This window comes from Panulirus ornatus, chromosome 1 (assembly GCF_036320965.1).
Source record: "Panulirus ornatus isolate Po-2019 chromosome 1, ASM3632096v1, whole genome shotgun sequence".
Classification (NCBI taxonomy): Eukaryota; Metazoa; Arthropoda; class Malacostraca; order Decapoda; family Palinuridae; genus Panulirus; species Panulirus ornatus.
Window position 1 is genome coordinate 7,415,802 of NC_092224.1, and position 24,565 is coordinate 7,440,366.

Below are 24,565 nucleotides of genomic sequence, written 5' to 3' on the forward strand. Positions count from 1 at the left end.
TGCACAGTCCTGGTCTACCACTGGGATATCATCCTGGGATATCACTGGTGCACAGTCCTGATCTACCATTGGGATATTATCCTGGGATATCACTGGTGCACAGTCCTGGTCTACCACTGGGATATCATCCTGGGACATCACTGGGGCACCGTCCTTAACATGTCGAGTTTACCACAAAACTTTTACAAGAAGAATGCAACTCCGTCAATCTCCTTGTTCCTAAACTACCATACGTACATATACCAAATGAACTAACGAGGCTAACAACGGAACACTATATGTGAACAATATAATCACATCGTCATGACCCTATACCACACAGAACCACAACATATGACGAGGATACTGGATATCAAAGGCTTCTGCCTCAAACTGTCAATCCGCTAGTTTCAACTCCCTGTGATAATGTGTCGTTACAACCACATAAAACATTTCCTGTTAACTGTTATCTTGTTTCAGTTGTACACAACGCTTAATGTACCTGGTGCTATACTATCTCACGTAGGTAACTGTAAAGTGACCTTTGATATGAACCATCGTCAGCTGTAATTGGCTGTTTTCCCTGTAATCAACTTTTATGAGTGGGGATATAAACTTCAGCTCGTCCTGTATTGTACCAAGTTTAAAAACAAAATTAACATTTTCAACATTTTTTTTTATATGAAAAAGACTCATAATTTCGTTCTGCACAATAAACACGGATGTAATTCATGCCAGCCATAATACAAAACATACCCAGCCGTACTGTACTGTAAACAATGCCTTCGAATAATAAATTTTCCTGCCCGTAGGACGAAATACACACGACTGTGCTAGGAACTGCTTTCGAACAATCTATCCTGCACATATGTCTGGCTTCTCCGGGAGTGATAACCACGTCCGTGTGCGAGGTACTGGCTTCTTCTTCCAGTCCAGAGCAACACATGCCTCGGCATGAAAACAGATCATCGCCTACTTCACGTACGTACTCCGAATGTGTCACTCACCCGCTGCAGACGACAGACAGACGTCGCTGTGGATTCCTGTCTACTGATGATATAGTTCACGGGACCAAGCGATGGTCTTTGATCAGAGTGACGGCAAACTGCACCGAAAATATACATACAAATACCTACTGGATCTATGGTAGTAACTTCAATGCTACAGTAAACACAAATCTTGTAAGATTCTGGTCGGATTTATGTTGAAAGCGGTTCAACAGTTCGTATGAAACCATAAATAATATTCTTTATCTTCAATATTCTTGCAGCCCACAATAAATGGGGAATGGACTTGGGCTAAGATATAAGTTTCCTAATTCAAAAATGTTAGAATAAAAAAAAAAAGACCATGAATAAATTGTCAATGAACATAGCATATTAGATCTATTTCAAATGGGAAAACTCTTAAACTTACCGTGGCAAATGAGGCAGAGATGAATGTGGAATATCCTAAAACGTTTATCACTTTATTCGGATCACTCGATTATCAGTATGACACAAGCACTACGGACCACCACTTCACTGTACCTTTATAAAGACCGTGGTACAAGCGGTACACCGAACACTAGCCAATCCCGACGCACAGCACACTTCCTCAATCACCGTTCCACACACACTGGCGAGCTAAACTCCGACGTACCTGAACTCCTCGCCGCTTGTAGGGGTTACCAGTTCACGAATTAAACTACGTTCTTTGGCAGAGACATTGTGTTCTCCCAAAGGAAGTGTTCTCATTCTACGAAAGAACGTAATTTTTCTAAATCATGATTACCGAGTAATGAACATGATGAAGGCTAAGGTCAATTAGATATGGGGCTTCATGAGCTTTATCGGCTAAATCATCGGGGCAGATGGGTTTCTAGAACTAGGGACTACGTCACAGGTTTACTCGCAGCCAATCACGGTCTCCTCAATACTCAGAACTCAGTCTTGACCAATCAGCACTTGGGAAATTCCATTCGTCATTCCTCTCGTATTTTGAAGAGTATCGGCAAGTCGTATGAAATGTGTCACTCATTCGCTAGCAGATACTAGTGACGTACGATCCACACATCGAACCAACGTGTTCATCGGGTCTTTTGTGTGTGTGGTGTGTGTGTGTGTGTGTGTGGCGGGCGGCAGGCAGGTGGCTGACGGCAAGAACAGGAACGAGGACTTAGCAGGAGGACCACGCGCGCCGCCGACAGACATCAAGTGGTTCAACTAAGACGTGCCACTCCTATCAACACCAGCCACTGAGGTTGGCCACTGTGAAGAATGCGGTGTCGGGAACATGAAAAGTGACCCCCCAACTTTGTATGGATGTGACCACTTGTGAGCTTAACCAAGGAGGTGAATGTGGTTCCCTGAGCCGTACGTAGCTTTAAGCTGTCTCGGAGAAATGCATAGAAGCTGCTTAGAATCATCTGGACGACAGTTTCATTTGATGGACTTGAGTCCTAAGCTCACGAAAGGTTCACTGGACCTCATGGCTTCTCTTCGTTCCTCATAGCACCGTACCTAATGCTTAGGCTTCTCCATCTTACACCACTACTACTATGGATCTCTGATGATAAACAACCCGTCATTTGAACCCTGGGTGAGGATCCGTTTCAGGCTTAAGGGAAGTCAGGTTTATGTAAGTCCCATGTCAAATTCCTCATTAAAGAAAAACGATGCAAAATGTTTATCGTTTCAATGAAAACTGAACTACATATAAAACTGGATCTTCGGCACATACGTTCATTCAGTTTCTAAATATGCTTCAATCTACTTTCCTCCATTATTTTCAAGCATCATCGTGTTTGCCTTTTCTTTCAACCATTTCATTCCTCAGTCAATTTTTTGTTATTGAGAAGTATTACTTCGTTTACGTTCTCAAGACCTATCATACACTTGAGCCTATAATAATAGCTTTTGATGCCGATTTTAGAAGTCGCTCACGACTTACAGGTTCCCTCGTGTCCTTCCGTCCTGCTCGCTTGCTTACAACTTCCGCCGACGTCATCACAAGATTCAAGACATCCTGACATCCTTCACACAACTGCAGATGTGTTTTTGCTTGTACATGTCGCTCATTGTAACTTTGGGTTTCTTTTTACTTTTCTTTTTAAAATCCTGTTGCAACTAACGATAATAAGAAGAAAAAACTATCACCAAATCAGAAAAAATAATATAAATATAACATTAATATTGATAAAAAAAAGGTAGGTTATTCATAACACCGATATCATAACATGAATATCAATATCAATTAAATGATATATGTTTTTTTTTTTTTACTTTGCGCCAAATTTTACCTGGCGCAGAATGATGTTTATCTTGTCAGAGACGTTGTTTTGTACCCTGATAATATAATGGTTTTATCCTAGACGATATTCTGCACCACAATAATAATCTATCTCTAATATGGCTGATATTCCATACCACAGTACTACAATATTTTCCATATTTAGAGGTGGTAATAACAGCTGTTGCTGCATCGATAAAATCGCCCAATATCCATCTAAGACAAGTGAGACTGGGTGTTGCTGAGGGTGTGGCTTCTCCTCCTTCGAAATCGCTAATTTTGTCCATACAAAAAATCCGGAGACTAATCTTCACTGATCCCGAGATGCGGTACAATACGATACAATACTGTATGATGCCCTACGTGGAGGCCGTTTGAAAAAAAAAAAAATCTGTTGTGTTTGTCTAACTCGTAGTAGTCCTGAACCACTTCACCAGAACATGGTAGCCAGGCAGTGTGATGGTGATGAAGTGCTTAGGTTGGTCAACTTAGTTATATTGTGTTCGTTTGTAAATGTTCACTAGTTATCTGGGTTCGTTTGTAAGTGCCCACTAGTCATCATATGTTCATTTGTAAATGTTCACTAGTTACCTTGTGTCCATTTGTAAGTGTTCACTAGTTATCTCGTTCACTATCGTAACGAGAGCCAAGCATTTTATTTCAAACTTTGTTACTGTTTAAGTTTATACGTTTTGGCTTACAGCATATTCAGAATGAACACACTACAATCACTGTCAAAAGATAACTAAATATTCGAAACTTTTTTCCTAAGAATAAATTCCATATCATTACGACGAGCAAATACCTTGGAATAATGTATGAACCAATTAAACAGGTACTGTGTTGAGGAGACATTGTATGTCTAACCAAAATGCTGAAAAGGCGCAATGATGGCCAATCTTACACAAACAGAAGTAGTCAACAAGATAACATCAAGGACATGTAGATTGTATCCATGTTAATCTTATATGGTAAGTCCCTGTTGTAAGTCTTCATCTGATCTGCACATGGGAAAATAATCTTATAAGTCTAGGAAACAAGATTAAGGTTGATCTCCTGAGTGTCTCGTTATCTTGATAATGTGATGGTCAATATTTAATTAGAATATAATATGATGATGTCAGTATTTTCTTAAGATATTAAGAACATTCCCTCCGGAGGGTCTGGTAAAGAGGAAAATGTGAAAGACGCGAAGGAGGGGAGCAAGACGATCAGGGGTTCCTCGTAACGCAGCAATGAGTACATGGCGTTACGACAACACTTTCGTTAACAGTTAACTTCCTGTGACAGTGACACCACCCAACCCAACCACCTGACACCAGCCTACCACCTTCATTGTCACACCATTCTGCCGGCCTGCCATCTACACCATGTAACTAGCCCAACACCATCACACCACCTACACCTCACACTGGCTTACCATGTACAACACCACATCAGCCCATCACCTATACAACCACATCAGCCCATCACTTACACCACCACACCAGCCCACCACTTACACCACCACACCAGCCCACCACTTACACCACCACACCAGCCCACCACCACCTACACCGTCACACCACCAACAACAGCACGACACTCCGTCATATACTCCATCATACCACCTAGCCACCTACACCGTAAAGCCAGTCTATCTACCTAAACTATCCTACCATCCCTTCTCTTACACTACCATTCTACTTCTGGGGAACACAAAGTAAAAGTCTCACTGTAAGATGGATTCAAAAGGTGACATCATAACATACTGTCACTAGAACGTTATATCATTCAAGATCATGAGGGAGGCAAACTTTTTCGGGTCTGTCAAAAATTTCTTTGAAGTACGTGGACAACGAAATGCCAACAAGGGAAACGGCGATAAAGTATGAAAAAAAGTATGAATATATGTCCTAAACATTTGACCCAGGTTGGGTATTGCAACAGTCTGATCTCACTTGAGGAACCGTATGGAATCGCTGGACAGGGTCCAGAAGAACGAAACAAGAATCGTACTAGAATTAAGTGCAGGAAAGAAGAAGGATAAGATGTAACATGCTACGCATAGAACAAGTTCTAAGACAATATAATGACACTGAGAGGGAAGAGTCCTTAAAAATCAGAAAAGAACCCGGAACATCGGGCGAAAGCTGGGAGTGTGGCAAGAGAAGCGTACAGCGAAACTGTGAGGAAGCATTTCTTGGTACAACGGAGAGGAAAAAGCTCAATGAGGAGAAGCAAAGGCAAGTGGCACTAGGAAGTTGAAAAACCTATATGAGGGAAATATAGGATAGAAGGTGGGACTCTGTGAGTGCAAAGCTCGACAGGTCTGGATAACCACACCCTGCTGCCTGTACCATACACTCCAGCCCACGCCTTACCTCGTCACACCATTATACTACGTGCACATCTCTACACCATCTCGCCCCACTGACACCACCTTGCCCTACTGTCACACCACCTTGCCCTACTGTCACACCACTTTGACCTACCGACACACCACCTCGCCCAACTGTCACGCCACCTTGCCCTACTCTCACACCACCTTGCCCTACTGTCATGCCACCTTGCCCTACAAACACACCACCTTGCCCTACTGTCACACCACCTTGCACTACCGACACACCACCTTGCCCTACTGTCACACCACCTTGCCCTACTGTCACGCTACTTTGCCCTACTGTCACCCCACCTTGCCCTACCGACACACCACCTTGCACTACCGACACACCACCTTGCCCTACTGTCACACCACCTTGCCCTACTGTCACACCACTTTGCCCTACTGTCACACCACTTTGCCCTACTGTCACACCATCTTGGCCTACTGTCACACCACCTTGCCCTACTGTCACACCACCTTGCCCTACTGTCACACCATCTTGGCCTACTGTCACACCACCTTGCCCTACTGTCACACCACCTTGCCCTACTGTCACACCACCTTACCCTACCGACACACCACCTTTCCCTACCGACACACTACCTTGCCCTACTGTCACACCACCTTGCCCTACCGACACACCATCTTGCCATACTGACACACCACCTTGCTCTAACAACACACCACCTTGCCCTACTGTCACACCACCTTACCCTACCGACACACCACCTTTCCCTACCGACACACTACCTTGCCCTACCGACAATCCACCTTGCCATACCGACACACCATCTTGCCATACTGACACACCACGTCGCTCTAACGACACACCACCTTGCCCTACTGTCATACCAACTCGCCATCTACATTGTTATTCTACCTTATGTATCTACGTCCAAGCTGTATATACTTCTTATAATATATCAAGAGAGAGAGAGAGAGAGAGAGAGAGAGAGAGAGAGAGAGAGAGAGAGAGAGAGAGAGAGAGACTTGGGAGTACAAGAGAAAGACAGACAACGGAAGGCTTTTTGGCCCATGTCTAGATTTTCCGTTTTGAAAATTAATCCACTCCAGTCTCTGTTCTATGTGGATGAGGCCCTCTCCTCACCCTCCGGCAACAACACTAAGCAGAAAAAAAGAATAGAAGAAAACAACGTATTAATGAAGTAAGCATCCGTGGAATTCAACGGTACAGGACGAAAGAGAAAATCATACAGTGATATCTTACACATCACTCCATCATCTGCTGCACTGCAGTATATTCTTAGGATTATAAAAAAAAAAGGAACTAATAAATGTGTGTATATTTTTTCCATGTGGTCCTTTAGTAAATACCTGAACTGATCATAAATTTGTCTAACCGGTTTTTAAAGGTGTTAATAGTCTTCACATTGACAGCGTTGACGGTAACTCATTCTCATGGTTAACACATCTATTGCAAAGAAAATGTCCCAAGTCAGTGTTATATCTTTTGACGTTAAGCTGTAAACTGTTGGTCCTGGTAAGTGTACTTTCTTGCATTTCAAAAAGATCTTCGTGAAATAAAGTTGTCAAATTTACAAAAAAAAAATCTGAATACTCGTATTAGGTCACCATGAAGTCTACGTTCCTTAAGAGGAAAGAGATGTGATCTTACTCTCGCTTCATGCGTCACATCACTCAAAGCTGAAATCATTGTTGTTGCCCATCTTTGTATATGTTCCAGCTTTATCTTCCTTGTTCTCGAATGAAACTTATTTTGGTCTTCCGTTTTATTTACTTTCATTCCATTCAGTGTCGACAGTACGTTTTCAAGTTTTATGTCACATTGTTGCAGAACGTTTTCCCTCTCTTAAGGAAACTGGATTCGTGAGAAGAGTTGTCCTCGATCGAAAACAAGAAGGTCTGGCTCATTTGCTTTAAACATAACTTTGAAACTCCTAAGGGTTTCTATTACTATTTTCAGCAATATACGCTTCATACAGACATTCACTTCATCGTGCAAGTCTCTTAGTGTCTCTGCGAAAATTTACATAATTAACTGCCATTTTGTTTATGGTCTCCGAGTCTATTAGCTACTTTCTTAGACAACAAAAGCCTCTTTACTTCATCGTTTTATCATCTTGGCTTCGTTTTAGAGAAAGGCCGTGTAGTAGGTATTGGCACATACCTTCCCTCTAATGCTTTTAAAGTTTTACTGAAGTATTTCTAAGCTACTTTTAATGTCGTTTTCTCTCACCATGTCATTCAAGATTTGCCAACCAACGGCAATATGAAGATCAATAGATTTTTGCAGTTCTGAAATCTATCATTTGAAATGGACCTAAAAGTAATTTGTCGATGATCATCCGCACCGAACTTCAACATCATAAGCAAGATCCTCATTCACAGTTAGAAATCAGTCTAATACATCCTCGTTGTAAGTAGACTTCTTGACTAATTCAGACCACTATCATGCAAATTTTGGCAGAGCCCGCGCCCGGTGCTATCGTAAAGGGAGTACCCCACATACGTAGATACAGTTATGTTACAATCTCCTTTTACGAATTCCTGCTCACTGATATAATTTTTTTGGTATACCTCTGGTGTCTCTGCGGGGGACCTATAAACTAGCCCTGCTGTCATTTCCTTACGAAACTCACAATATAATTTCTACAAAAGTGAAGTCCATATTACCGACGGCCACAGCGTCTTTTTATTATAAGAGTAAGATAAGCTTTAACAAAGAGCAAGATACCATCGCCCTACTTCATTCCCTTTATCAGTTCTAAAGACTTTGCCTACAATTGTCTATTCGGTGACGAAATTTCTATTTTTCATACTTAAACAAGATTGAGACAGCGTTCATATCAAAATTTCGTTGTAATGCTGTTTAACTGAAATTTTGTTGCGTATACTCGGAGTACTTTCAAAGTATATTTTCGTACAAGACTAAGACCTATTTCGAAGAGTACTTACGGAGGGAGTTGGGTGTTATATATGACTGTTCTCAAGTAAGAAATAATAACGTAGTCACTGCCGAAATAAATTACTTTCATGAACTTAACACGGAAGGTCGTTTTTACAAAAACTCAAACGACATCTGGGCAGGAAGTATGTACGAATCACGACAAATTCATGCATGATGCAAGTTGGAGCATAGGTCATCCATAACCTCCTTATTTATTCGTTTATTCTTGCCAATACGACACATAAATACTTATTGTGGAGACTCATTGATCATAAATACCAACCTCCTCTCTCTCTCTCTCTCTCTCTCTCTCTCTCTCTCTCTCTCTCTCTCTCTCTGGCCGCTTGCCCTGTAAGCGCTAAGCGTTAGCCCTGTCATAGTGCAAAACCTTGTCAATGGTACACATTCTCTCTCTCTCTCTCTCTCTCTCTCTCTCTCTCTCTCTCTCTCTCTCTCTCAACACATGCTTCGCTTGGTCTCCCAAGCCGTGGGTGGATACCTCACCATGTAAATGTCAAACGTCTTAACGTTGTCGCCTACCAACCAGTCACTAAGTACGACGCCACCTACACCCAGTTGGTCCTGCAGGCGCTGATACTGTATTACAGGATCTCAGAGGACGGACATGTCCTATCTTGTGCCTCATTTACATGAGAATCTATGTCATCTACCGTCTAAGGAAATCCAGTAGTTTACGAATGCGTACAATAGTAATGGAAAATCACATAGTAAAATAACTTCCTTACTTAGTGACAAACCGTCAGCCATGGGTATTATCTCCCGAGTGATCAGCTGGCGAATCATTTTCTGCCGCATTTACCCACGGGCGAACCGTCTCGCTCCCGAGCATCTCTCGTCACGCCGCCAACATATGCCTCGAGTACAGCCGAACGGCAGCTGCACCTGACCCAGGCGGGTGACGGGAAAAAACGTACACAAAGGGTGTGTCTCCGTAACCAGACAGCTTATACTAGTCCCTGAGTTGTATATCACAAGTAGAGGACAGTTTGAGAGCATGATACCTGCCAATATCAAACGCGACCCAAGGGCTCAAAACACCACAGAATTTTCTGGTCATCTTAACTCGATAACGATCTATAATATGAAGACACCAGCGAGATGACCAGTGAAATTCCTTATTAGTTTAACTTATCGAATGTTACCGTCAGATCCCAACAACGTAATACTAGAGCATTAGAAACACTCCAGAAAGACCTGATCTAACTCTACTCAAAGCGAACACTGAACACGTTATCAGAGAAGTTCTTGGTGACTTACCAGTGCCACTGGTCGGCTTCCTCAGCTGTGAATGGTAGCTACACAAGATTGGGACTTCCTAATGATACGCTTTTTCCTTCCACACAAATAAGACTCGGGCATTCATAAGTAACTCCTTCAGCAGAGATCATATGCTCTTGGTTAAGCCAAGGGTAAGTCTCCAAATGGTGATTGTAGACAGAGCCATAATGCGTCACCAGTGTCAAAAACTAGTTTGTTTGTTTTTAGATACTTTTCCAATGTAAGCTACGTTACATAGTTATATTACGATAATGTGTCATTAGAATTCAGTTTGTAGTTTGTCTGTAAGATATCCTGAAGACACAAAAAAAATCATAATTGTCCATCCGTATGTACAAATATTTTATATATATATATATATATATATATATATATATATATATATATATATATATATATATATATATATTTTTTTTTTTTTTTTCATACTATTCGCCATTTCCCGCGATAGCGAGGTAGCGTTAAGAACAGAGGACTGGGCCTTTGAGGGAATATCCTCACCTGGCCCTCTTCTCTGTTCCTTCTTTTGGAAAACTAAAAAAAAAAAAAAAACGAGAGGGGAGGATTTCCAGCCCCCCCCGCTCCCTTCCCTTTTAGTCGCCTTCTACGACACGCAGGGAATACGTGGGAAGTATTCTTTCTCCCCTATCCCCAGGGAATGAATTCAGGAGTACTGCTACTCCTTCCCTTGCTCTTGTCCTCTCACTAACCCCTGACTTTACTCCCAAGACATTCCCAAACCGCTCTTCTATATATATATATATATATATATATATATATATATATATATATATATATATATATATATATATATATTAGAAGGAGTCACGCGGGGAGTGCTCATCCTCCTCGAAGGCTCAGACTGGGGGTGTCTAAATGTGTGTGGATGTAACCAAGATGTGAAAAAAGGAGAGATAGGTAGTATGTTTGAGGAAAGGAACCTGGATGTTTTGGCTCTGAGTGAAACGAAGCTAAAGGGTAAAGGGGAAGAGCGGTTTGGGAATGTCTTGGGAGTAAAGTCAGGGGTTAGTGAGAGGACAAGAGCAAGGGAAGGAGTGGCAGTACTCCTGAAACACGAGTGGTGGGAGTATGTGATAGAATGTAAGAAAGTAAATTCTCGATTAATATGGGTAAAACTGAAAGTCGATGGAGAGAGACTGGTGATTATTGATGCATATGCACCTGGGCATGAGAAGAAAGATCATGAGAGGCAAGTGTTTTGGGAGCAGCTGAATGAGTGTGTTAGTGGTTTTGATGCACGAGACCGGGTTATAGTGATGGGTGATTTGAATGCAAAGGTGAGTAATGTGGCAGTTGAGGGAATAATTGGTATACATGGGGTGTTCAGTGTTGTAAATGGAAATGGTGAAGAGCTTGTATATTTATGTGCTGAAAAAGGACTGGTGATTGGGAATACCTGGTTTAAAAAGCGAGATATACATAAGTATACGTATGTAAGTAGGAGAGATTGGCCAGAGAGCGTTATTGGATTACGTGTTAATTGACAGGCGCGCGAAAGAGAGACTTTTGGATGGTAATGTGCTGAGAGGTGCAACTGGAGGGATGTCTGATCATTATCTTGTGGAGGCTAAGGTGAAGATTTGCATGGGTTTTCAGAAAAGAAGAGTGAATGTTGGGGTGAAGAGGGTGGTGAGAGTGAGCTTGGGAAGGAGACTTGTGTGAGGAAGTACCAGGAGAGACTGAGTACAGAATGGAAAAAGGTGAGAACAATGGAAGTAAGGGGAGTGGGGAAGAGATGGGATGTATTTAGGGAATCAGTGATGGATTGCGCAAAAGTTGCTTGTGGCATAAGAAGAGTGGGAGGTGGGTTGATTAGAAAGTGTAGTGAGTGATGGGATGAAGAAGTAAGATTATTAGTGAAAGAGAAGAGAGAGGCATTTGGATGATTTTTGCAGAGAAAAAATGCAATTGAGTGGGAGATGTATAAAAGAAAGAGACAGGAGGTCAACAGAAAGGTGCAAGAGGTGAAAAAGAGGGCAAATGAGAGTTGGGGTGAGAGAGTATCATTAAATTTTAGGGAGAAGAAAAAAGGAGGTAAATAAAGTGCGTAAGACAAGGGAGCAAATGGGAACTTCAGTGAAGGGCGCAAATGGGGAGGTGATAACAAGTAGTGGTGCTGTGAGAAGGAGATGGAGTGAGTATTTTGAAGGTTTGTTGAATGTGTTTGATGATAGAGTGGCAGATATAGGGTGTTTTGGTCGAGGTGGTGTGCAAAGTGAGAGGGTTAGGGAAAATGATTTGGTAAACAGAGAAGAGGTAGTAAAAGCTTTGCGGAAGATGAAAGCCGGCAAGGCAGCAGGTTTGGATGGTATTGCAGTGGAATTTATTAAAAAAGGGGGTGACTGTATTACTGACTGGTTGGTAAGGTTATTTAATGTATGTATGACTCATGGTGAGGTGCCTGAGGATTGGCGGAATGCGTGCATAGTGCCATTGTACAAAGGCAAAGGGGATAAGAGTGAGTGCTCAAATTACAGAGGTATAAGTTTGTTGAGATTTCCTGGTAAATTATATGGGAGGGTATTGATTGAGAGGGTGAGGGCATGTACAGAGCATCAGATTGGGGAAGAGCAGTGTGGTTTCAGAAGTGGTAGAGGATGTGTGGATCAGGTGTTTGCTTTGAAGAATGTATGTGAGAAATACTTAGAAAAGCAAATGGATTTGTATGTAGCATTTATGGATCTGGAGAAGGCATATGATAGAGTTGATAAAGATGCTCTGTGGAAGGTATTAAGAATATATGGTGTGGGAGGCAAGTTGTTAGAAGCAGTGAAAAGTTTTTATCGAGGATGTAAGGCATGTGTACGTGTAGGAAGAGAGGAAAGTGATTGGTTCTGTGAATGTAGGTTTGCGGCAGGGGTGTGTGATGTCTCCATGGTTGTTTAATTTGTTTATGGATGGGGTTGTTAGGGAGGTGAATGCAAGAGTTTTGGAAAGAGGGGCAAGTATGAAGTCTGTTGGGGATGAGAGAGCTTGGGAAGTGAGTCAGTTGTTGTTCGCTGATGATACAGCGCTGGTGGCGGATTCATGTGAGAAACTGCAGAAGCTGGTGACTGAGTTTGGTAAAGTGTGTGAAAGAAGAAAGTTAAGAGTAAATGTGAATAAGAGCAAGGTTATTAGGTACAGTAGGGTTGAGGGTCAAGTCAATTGGGAGGTAAGTTTGAATGGAGAAAAACTGGAGGAAGTAAAGTGTTTTAGATATCTGAGAGTGGATCTGGCAGCGGATGGAATCATGGAAGCGGAAGTGGATCATAGGGTGGGGGAGGGGGCGAAAATTCTGGGAGCCTTGAAGAATGTGTGGAAGTCGAGAACATTATCTCGGAAAGCAAAAATGGGTATGTTTGAAGGAATAGTGGTTCCAACAATGTTGTATGGTTGCGAGACGTGGGCTATGGATAGAGTTGTGCGCAGGAGGATGGATGTGCTGGATATGAGATGTTTGAGGACAATGTGTGGTGTGAGGTAGTTTGATCGAGTAAGTAACGTACGGGTAAGAGAGATGTGTGGAAATAAAAAAAGCGTGGTTGAGAGAGCAGAAGAGGGTGTTTTGAAATGGTTTGGGCACATGGTGAGAATGAGTTAGGAAAGATTGACCAAGAGGATATATGTGTCGGAGGTGGAGGGAACGAGGAGAAGTGGGAGACCAAATTGGAGGTGGAAAGATGGAGTGAAAAAGATTTTGTGTGATCGGGGCCTGAACATGCAGGAGGGTGAAAGGAGGGCAAGGAATAGAGTGAATTGGATCGATGTGGTATACCGGGGTTGACGTGCTGTCAGTGGACTGAATCAGGGCATGTGAAGCGTCTGGGGTAAACCTTGGAAAGCTGTGTAGGTATGTATATTTGCGTGTGTGGACGTATGTATATACATGTGCATGGGGGTGGGTTGGGCCATTTCTTTCGTCTGTTTCCTTGCGCTACCTCGCAAACGCGGGAGACAGCGACAAAGCAAAAAAGCAAAAAAAAAAAAAAAATATATATATATATATATATATATATATATATATATATATATATATATATATATATATATATATACATACATACATATATATATATATAATATGGGGGGGGGGGGTTGGACGACTGGGGCCTGAACATACAGTTGGGTGAAAGGTGTGCAAGGAATGGAGTAAATTGGAACGATGTGGTATACCTGAGTCGATGTGCTGTCAATGGATTGGACCAGGGCACGTGAAGTGTCTGGGGTAAACCATGGAAAGTTTTGTGGGGCCTGGATGTGGAAGAGGAACCGCGGCTTCGGTGCATTACACATTACGCCCGCTTGGGGGGAGGGGGGGGGGGTGCGTGCGCTGCTGCTGCTGCTGCTGCAGCTGTCTTTCATGTGTGGCGGGGTGGCGACGAGAATGAATGAAGGCAGGAAGTATGAATATGCACATGTGTATATATGTCTGTGTACGTACGTATACGTTGAAATGTATAGGTATGTATATGTGCATGTGTAGGCGTTTATGTATGTACATGTGTATGTGGGTGGGTTGGGCCATTCTTTCGTCTGTTTCCTTGCGCTACCTCGCTAACGCGGGAGACAGCGACTAAGTATAACAAATGATAAATACATATATTTCCCTGGGATAGGGAGAAAGAATTCTACCTCCAAATTCTCAGTGTGTCATAGAGAGCGGCTAAATGGGGCGGGAACAGTTTAGTATTTTTCTCTGATAACTAGCTCATCTTTTTAGCTATATCTCACGAAGCACTATCCTGTATAAGGTGTTCACACCCGTGAACCTCGTAAGAAAAGCAGTAGATCGTCCTCAAGCACCTTAACGTACTGCCCTCCAATCACTGCAGTGTTTTTAGTTAAGAAGTACAGCCCTTCCATGCCCACTGCTCCACCAGGGCAACCTCAGATCATCACACTGGGTGTTTCACCGTCTTCACTGAAACAAGAATAATAGTGGCTGGCATCCTCCGGTCACCTCACCCTCCCCTGCCTTACTCCATTGTTGCTCACTCCAGTCTTGCATTTCTATGAAAATGCGAATCATTTGCATTTCATTTCCTTCATCAGCAGGGGTTTGGCGGCTGGCTTGTGGAAGGAAAAGTGAGGGTCGTTTTGCAGATATTGAACGGTTCTTTGAGAGACATTTCGTAGAAGTTTTGGATGGTTTTTTCTTAAATTCAGCGACTGGAATGCAGGAATACTTCAATGTTTTTCATCTTAGGAGGTTATCTGCAGACCTAGAAATCTTCCTCGTGCAACCCGGGATAGGTTTTGGTGGCGGGATAACGCAGTCAGGGAGGTCAAAAGTGATGCCTCCTGATCATGTGTTCTGAGCGCCCAGTGCGCCTGGAAATCTCACACTGTACCCCCACTTTCTTGCTTGCGTCCAGGCGAGAATTTAGAATTTTTCCTCCTTAGAAAAGCAAGAGCCTACTATCACGAAGCACAGGTGGGAGACAGGGAAGACCACCTGACAATAACAGACAATCAGCATGACATCTGGGAAGACTAATCCTGTCTAACCAGTTGATCAGATTTTATTCCAGTTATATTTTACGACTCGTATTGAGAAATACCTTCGGATGTAATATACACAGATTTTAGAGAGGCATTCTGAAACATCCCCTGCAAGGGACTAGTAGGTCAATCAAAATCGCAGGTTTAGGATAAGAAGCAAGTCCAGGGATGAGTGAGTGGCTCACCGACAGAAAGCACCTCGTACTTTCAAGCAGCAAAATTTGCGATTGGCTGAACGTTACAAGTGGGACGCCACACGGGTCGCTCTTTGGCCCAAATTCCATCACAGTTTACGTAAACAACCTAAAAATGCGTCTTATTTCTCCGATCTCAAAAACTGCAGAGGAAACAGATCGAGGAAACTGAGCCATATATGAAAGAGACTTGAAAATAATTCCATGAAATAAATTCATCAAATCGTTCATGTCTGACAAATCTTTTATTCTCTATGATCATCTCATCATGTACTGTGAAAGCAAAGCATTTGACGTCATCTATCTAGATTTTCAGAGAACGATCAATAAAGTTCCACATTAACGACTCCTTGTTAAGTTGGTTAGACGCAGGGTTGAGTCTTGGGACAGGTTCCCTCTCATATATACTGATATTAACTGCCGGGTTGCTTTTTAAGATATCAAAATCCACAGACGACACAAAGCTGAGAAATACAGCGACAACAGAAACTAAACATCCTCTGGCAGGAGGCATACGATATTTGATACTGGGAAGTACAAAGTTTTACGCGTCTGCAGGAAAACAAAGGAAGGCAAAGTACAGTGTGAATATTGCTGGGATGCAAAAGGTTGATGACGAAACATTCACGGATGTGGTAATCTACGATGACCTGAAAACCAAGGAAGCAGAGCATCGAAGCAAGCAGAGAAAAGGGGCAAGAGAATTTTAGGATTCATAAGGAGGGCAATCGAATTCCAGACTCTCTACAGCGTCACCATCTTAAATAATATATTCCTGGTGAAAACAAAGACGCAAGAGAAAATGGAACGGTGAGCTACTAGTATTAAGTCCAGGACTGAGAAAGTAATCCTTCACGAACCAGTTTGTTGAGCTCAAAACTTATTTACCTCAGAAACGTTTCAGAGGCGATTTGATGAGGACTCAAATCTATCATAGCTTATGACTTTCTTGATGTATGTGACTATTTCGAAAAAAAAAGTTTTTATGTGATTTTAAGTGTAGTAATGGATACAAATTCGTGGGCCGACGTTACATTTTCTGCAAGCGTAATGAGTGATTAACGTAAAGTAGATGAAGGCAAGACCACAAATACGTATAAGAACAGAACTAACATCATCTTCTCTTCAAGCCAACAACTATCTATATTTGCGCCTCCCTAGCAACACAAACTTCACAGATGTTTCCCCACAAGTCGTCTGCTTGCTTTTCTATTGTTAACACACTAGTCTTTGTGTTCTGATCTCTTCCATCAAACTTACAAGAGATGACCTTGTGGACCGTCACTGTTAGCTTTCCACTGTATTCATCACTGTGGTCAGATGAACTGCAAATCAAATCTTGTATTGTAGACATGAAACTCTCTAACTCCTTACATCTTTTTCAACAACTGCGATTTTCCCTTTGTAGATTGCAAATATTCCACCTCCTCCAAATTCCTTAAGTATTTTTTCCTTTTTGTGATCTTACTCATCTTTCTCATTTACTTTCTTCACTTCTCACTTCAGGCTTTATCGTAACTGAAGCTCCTGACATAAAAAAATAAAAAAATAAAAAAATTATGAACGTTGGAGATACGACCAAATATGTCTATATCGTTTTGAAATCCCATCTTCAAAGTAGCTGAAGAATAGGATCTTGGAACAGTTACCAGTAACAGTCTATCCTGCACAAAACCGTATAGCAACAAGAAATAAAGCAAGCCCAGCACTGTCTTCTAAGGCTTGGAGAATCGACCACAAACACCAAAATCTTGACATTTCAGAGCATTAGTAAGACCAAGCCTTGATTATGCTTTCAAGATCGGATCCCCAAATTACACTTAAAACAAGGAAAAACTTGAGTAAGCGCAAAAAAGGGTACCTAAAATCATTCCTAACCAAAGAAATCTATCAAATGAAGAGGTTAAAGAGTATGTCTCTTTTCGCTGAAGAAACTTAGAACTCGTGAGAACTTGCTAAAAGCTTACATAATTCTCAACACATTCGACATCAGTTCATTTTAGAGCGTTCTTAGATACACTGTAGTTACTAGAACAAATAAAACAATTTACCGGGAGGAGATACAACGTTAACGTAAGAAGACTAAATAGAACTGTGAAATACTGGAACATGTTTCCTTCAACCATAGTTTGTTGTATAGTCTGTACACTTTTAAGAACTTGTTCCAAACATATATATATATATATATATATATATATATATATATATATATATATATATATATATATATATATATATATACATATATAACTTACTCATGGAGAAGTGTGAAACTGGCACTCCTTTCTCAAAACAATAAACCACAGCACCCACAACGACCATCTCTGGTGTATATTAAACAAACGTCGCATCTTCCACACCAACCTCATCCCAACACTATGAAGTACTTCTAACTTGATCCATAAGCTTCCCCTCTCCCAAAGACCACATGGACATACTCGCACTACTGCAAAAAATGTCTCCACAAACCAACCACATCTCGAAACAGGCGAGTCACGAAAAACCAACATTTCCTTCACTCTGAAACAACTGCTCACCCACTCTTCACTCCCACTGACCCCAGACAGTGCAATCAAAGCTTAAAGGAAACTCCTGCCACAGGCCAGGACAGCATATCATACATCTACATAAAACACTCTGGCCCAGTTGTACTCCAAACACTTACAGGTATCTGCAACCACTCTTAGCTACACAACGATACTGCCTAACATCTGGAACTTGCCGTGGTGCAGCGGTTTGTAACGATCCTAACTGACGCATTCACGGGCCGACCAGGGTCGAGCGTATTGGTTCGAATCCTGGTGGCGGCACTCGGTCCAAAGTCAACCTAGCAGTTTATCTACTCCTAGTGGTTGGTCGATAAAATGGGTAACTAGCTCCATCTAGGGTATATAAATACATACTGTTAATGTGATGGCCTTGATTACGGCCTCAGCTGCCCGTGTCGTCTTAGCTAACAATAAAGAAAAAAAATGATAAAAAAATAATAATTCTGAAAATCCTTAAACTAAGTTGGAGTTCCCTCAAGGAGCAGTTCTTTTCCCAAACTATTCCAGTCTCTTCCTACATGACCCTCCACGACCTCCTACAGACCCCTGTGTGAAGGTCTTTTTATACGCAGAAGACCAAAGAGTCGCATAGCATCACCTTCTCATTGAGAATACAACAACGATCATGCAACACCACATCACACATATGGAACAGCGGCTCACACAGGAAAGAAGTTCTGTATCTCCACAGAAGTCTTCAGTTACCCTGATAAATCCGGAGAGAAACAAATCAAATCTGCATCCTACCATCATCCTGAAAGGCCAATCGAATATTTCCATTTAAGAATACTCCTATCATTCTGGGCATCACAGACGACATACAATGCGGCATTCAATCCCTTACACTCAAATATCAACACAAAAGCAACAAACGAAATAAATGTTCTCAGAGCACTTGATGGTGTCAGATTTGGAACGAAAAGAAATGTAACAACACCCTAAATTACCCCCTCATCTGTCAGATGATGTACCATGTCGAAAGCCAATAACAATCTGCAAACCACGCAAAATGAAGCGTTCACAACAATTACTAGCTGCCTACACACAAAACAGTAATCAGAACGATTACCGACTGCCTACAGTCACAAACACTCATCACCTACATAATACCACAAAGGCCTTCCCAATACAATCCCGTCTCGAACCCTGGCTGTTGGAGGGCTGTGATATATATAATATGTATATATATACATATATATATATATATATATATATATATATATATATATATATATATATATATATATATATATATACACACACGAATATAGCGCTTATGAACGCGCACTTCCATAGGACATAAAACACCAACAGCCAGGCTCGAACACGGGACCTCTGCGTAGAGCGCTGCTGCTAGGCTATGATCGCCCCTAATTGGGAAACGACTATTCGAATACTATGTAATCTTTTGAGAAAGATGCTGACGGGTGAGATGTATGGTATGTTGTTGTCGCATATGTAGTTTAGGGGTCTCAGTTTTGAAGCTTAGGTGTTCAGCGTTGATCGATGTGGTTCATGTTGTTCTGAAGTTTACAACCTTCAGCTAGGAAGGAGTACTTGTAAACTACAATGGTGGACTGTAGTGATTTACTGCTCTGTGTGAGGATGTTTCTCATTTTATAAAGTCACTAGTATTCTCGTTCTTGTTGTAAATAATGATCCTGGGACGATCTCCAGGGATGCTGCAGGTAACGTTCCTATCAATTATCTCCCTCAGGATACCTTCGTCAGTCCGAGGGGCACGAGAGATCAAGGTCGTGTAGAAAACTCGGACAGTTCCAGGTCGCTGTTGGGTGTCATGAACTCATAGAGTTTGTGGGAAGACACTCGTCCCATTATCGATGCTTTTCTTAAACTAACCATTGTTAACTAAGATCTGCTCGACGCTGGTGATGTCTTGGTGGAAAAGGTCCCATGATGAGCAGTTCAAAGCACAATTTGGGTAATGCTTTAGGTAGATAGGTAAGTACCTAAGCCGATATAAGGTTTGGGTACGCGTAAATTCTGCTGTGTGTCTTTTAACCTCCGTGTGTCCAAGGCAGCCTGATGTGCGTCCAGCCTATAGTAGTATACTACAATGTGGCATAATCAAATGATGTAGATAAGTGGCCGAAGAAGCAAGACGACCTGTCCAGTCTAGTATTATACTGCGCTGTAGCGTAATCGACAGTATAATACTGACAGTAACCAACAAGTAAGTATTCAGTGACATACTTTCCTGTGAAATTCTATCCCGTAAAATTTCATGCTTGCTTCTGATTCAGTGATGCATGTTTTCATTTCCTCATTTCCTGTTTGCGGTTTTTGGCCAACAGGCCTTTTGTTATCCGTTTCGCTATGTATTCCTACAGTCTCTCTCTCTCTCTCTCTCTCTCTCTCTCTCTCTCTCTCTCTCTCTCTCTCTCTCTAAGGACATAGATACACAGACCACACAGACCCAACGTCCACGGGAGGTTGTCTGGCCCTATCACTACCGAGAAAGATACAGCAGAAAAAAAGGATAGCAGGGCAAAGGCTCTCTCCTCACCCTACGCTCCCTCATACAACATGCCGGTCGGAAAACTGGTTGAAAAAACACCTTGCAGGACTAATATGCCAGAAGGATTCTTCTTTTTTAGTCAAGAGGTAGGACGAGCGTGAATATATCATGGATCCATCATCAAAGACATCTCTCTCTTCCTCTCGGTAAAAGCTACGTGCCAGCCCTGCTACAGTGGTGGGAGGGTACTTACTCTCTTCCCATATGCTTAACTTTTATCCTGGCACCAACCAGTCACCAACCATGACGCTGGCCACAGAAGGTGTGTCCTGGTGGCGCTTATATTTTTGTTGAATGTCAAACTACTGTTTAGATAATTCTATATAAACCTTTTAACCATCTTAATAGCCGCTAGCATGCGTGAGAGAGTAATATCACCAAGAGGAAGGAAAAGAAAGACCACATTGTAATCTATTTCGTATCAATGGCGTTGGATTCAAGCATAAGTAACTATAGCAGAGTGCAACCACACTGAAAGAAAAAACTGAGAATATAATTTCTACACTTGGCGACTCTGGAGTACAACTGGTCCGGTTCCTCAGCTGTGAATGGTAGGTGCACAAGAACTGGGACTTCCTAATGATGGGGTTTCTCCTTCCACACGAGCAAGACTCGGCCATTATTAGGCATCTCCGGCAGAGATCATATGCTCATGAACCAACCAAGTGGCAAGTTTCTGGTCCTGGCAAGTTGTTGACGTAATATGTGGCCAGGTTTCATGTCCAAGTTTCCCGAGGAGTTTTCAAGTTTGAAATACTTCTTGAAGTTGTATGACTTTCTTCTTCCATACCGTTTATTTTGTTAGTATTTAATCTGTTACATTAAGGTTCAGTTTAGGATTTGTTGGTACGAGTTCCTATGCTCAAACGTATGGAAAAACGCTAAACACACACACACACACACACACACACACACACACCACTGGTGGCATATTCCAGTGAAAAACTGAAGTTGGTGTCTGAGTTCGGAAGTGTGCGTGAAAGGAGGAATTTGAGAGTGTTTGTGTATAAAAACAAGGTTAATTGGTTCAGCAGCGCAGACAGCGAGGTTAGTTGGGGTGCTAGTCTGAATGGAGATAATCTGGAGGAGTGAGGAGTTTTAAATACCTGAGAGTAGACATGGCAGCGAATAAAAACCATGGAGGCGGGAGTTATAGGGTGGGTGAGGGGGCGAAGGTTCTGGGAGGACTGGGGACGTTGTGTTGAGAGAGGTCGAAAATAGGTATGTTTGATGGTACAACAGTCCTAACAATGTCGTGTGGATCAGAGGCATGCACTGCAGGTGAGAGCGTGCGGAGAAAGTGTACGTAAGCTGGAAATGAAGCGTTTGAGGACAATGTGTTGTGTAAGTAACAGAGATAGGGTAAGGGGTAGGCGCGTCATTTTGAAGGGGGTGATTGATTATCACATGCTCCTCTAACCACACCTATCCTGGGAGCAGCCCTGAAGACAGAAGGATCTAGGCAGCAATTGCCAAAAGCAGAACTACTATCCTGACGTAGGAATGTGAATGCGATTCGCATGAACCACTAAACAAGCCTACCAAGCTCGTATCACGCACACACACACACACACACACACACACACACACACACACACACACACACACACACACTATCTTATTTCACTTGCTATACCTTCTCATTTTCCCTTCACTCTTCTCGTTATAATCCTCAGAATACAACCTTGGAAGAAGTCAACAAGCGTATGGCACAATCTCCGGTACGGGGCACAAAGAACCTCCGGGTACCCTCTTGCCTCCGCTGCCAAAGAGAGGGAGACCTCAGACAGTAGCCTCTACCAAGTTCCTTGCCCCTGTGATGGACCAGGCAGTCGATCCCTTCTTTCCACTAATATTTGTGTGTCTTTGTGCAAGCATTTCGTCTGTTGGACACTATATGCCTAGTACCTCTACTGATATTTTACCTCTTTTGGAGACGCTTAGAAGTGGCGATAAGTTACTCATTCCAGAACTAACACACCAGTTACGCGCCCCGTATACCCAGAATCTCAAGACTTTGATGTACGATTTGGCTTCAACCTACCATTGTTTCCTCAAGTTTTCCTGCCACTGCCCGTTCTCCTATCCTTACAACTTTCTTCCAGTATGTAAACAATCTTCCATGAGGTCGTGATATCCTTTCATCCTCAGGTGAGGTTCTTTACTTCGGAGACATCAACGTACACCGCAGACTATGGCGAGGTCATATCACAAAGATGATCCGATGTAAATCATCAACCAACAGTCTCTACACCGGCTGGTTCATCTGACCTCACTCATGCAAGCTTCTTGCTAACCACTCCTCCTCTGGCTAGCCCCGGTAAACACCAGCATTAGCACCTCAACGATGCTAAGTGGATTAACATACGAGAATTCTTTTACGACTTCCCATGGGATGACTACCGCCGCTCCTGGAGAGGTGCTTCTGTCTCTTGCGATCGTATAACATATGTCACTGTTGCAGGAATAAAGATGTGTCCTTCCTCTTTCTCCAAGACTGACCCTCCCATCGGCCCGTGGGTCAACCATGCCTGTTCTGAGGCTATCTGGGCAAAAGATCTGGCATGTTGGACTTACATTCGGCTCTCACCTCAACTCTCATTGTAAACATGTTATTCGTGAGGAAAAACATGTTATTCGTGAGGGAAAACGTTCATTTATCCACATGAAGAGTGACCTCCTCTCCTCCTCCTTCACTGATGTGTATCTCTGGTCAACAGCCACGAGCATCTCTGCAACATCTGTCGTTCTACCTTCTCCATCGCTTCTTCGTTCCGACGACATTTCAGCTTTCTTTCCTTACGATAAAGCGACATTTTTTGGTTTATTTTTTTTCTTCTATCTCCACCTTGGATGACTGACAGTTCCTTACCTACCCGACACACCTCTTACAAATCCTATGTCCCTCGTTATGATCTACTCGTATATAATTGAAAAATAGAGAAATTAATGAAAGAGATAAAGAAGAGACAAGGGAAGGCATTTACTAAATTTGGAGAAAGTGAAAACACTGTCTTTTAGAATGAACCAGGTTATAGTTATTGGGAAAGACATGCGAGGGTAGAGACTTCCAAACCTTCGAGGTGTAGGGAAAGAAACGGTTGCCAACGGTCACTCAGTATCATGTGATGCAGCAGCTTGCCGAGTATTGCGTGGTCTAGCTGGTGGTGTGGGCACACAAGCAGCCAGCTCTCGGGAGCAAAAACCAAAATGATACTTATAGAAGAGGGAAAGTGAACCAACCTTCCAGCGTAGTGCAAGAGGTTTAAGTTTTGAAGTTAGTGTGAGACAAAACTAAGTCGGACCGCTTTTGATTTAACTGTCAAGTAATGATGCAGAGCTAGAACCACCCCAGATGTGAGAGGGGGAGGCTGATCCATCAACAACCATAGAGATAGACCGGCCGGAGAGGAAGCTAGATATGGAGCAAGATGAGGGGGGGGAGAGCCAAAAGAGGGGAGCTCAGAGCTGATACCCCGATGCCACAAGCTGTCAAAAGCTTTGGGTATGTCTAGGGCATCTATATGGACTCTCCAAAATCTTTCAGGGATGATGACCAGACTTTAGCAAGATAGGATCTCACCTTACGGAAGCCATACTGGCACACTCTGAAAGAGGCAGACTCTTTCAGTACACGGGGACGGATGCCATCATAGCCATAAGCCTTGCTTGTGTCCAGAGAGAGAGGTTACGGGATGAGGCACAGGATTAGTAAAAGGAGCATCAAGAGGTGAAGAAATGTTAGTCATCCAAGGTGGAGTCAGAGGAGAAACAGGAACCAAAGACAGTTGCTTTGTCTTCCGTAAAGACAGCAACAGTACCGTCAGAACAGAAAAGAGAAGGAAAGGTACAACAACAGAAGTTGTTAGAGATGCCCTTACCTAAAGACCAGAAAGACCTGTCAGTGGATGAAGATGAGAGGTAATCGCACTTCCT

General features: G+C 42.5%; 1 protein-coding gene across 4 annotated transcripts in view; it reads right to left on the minus strand.

Annotated features, from left to right (window-relative positions):
- Positions 1 to 24,565, minus strand: part of dgo (ankyrin repeat domain containing protein 6 diego) — an 858,998-nt gene that overhangs the window by 779,936 nt on the left and 54,497 nt on the right. For 3 of the 4 annotated variants that reach the window (XM_071672125.1, XM_071671846.1, XM_071672032.1), the window contains exon 1: positions 1,396 to 1,592. The exons of the other annotated variant lie outside the window; for it this stretch is intronic. The gene's annotated coding sequence lies outside the window, so the exon portion shown is untranslated. Of the gene's footprint in view, positions 1 to 1,395; positions 1,593 to 24,565 lie in introns of those variants that run through there. 4 annotated transcript variants of the gene reach the window in all.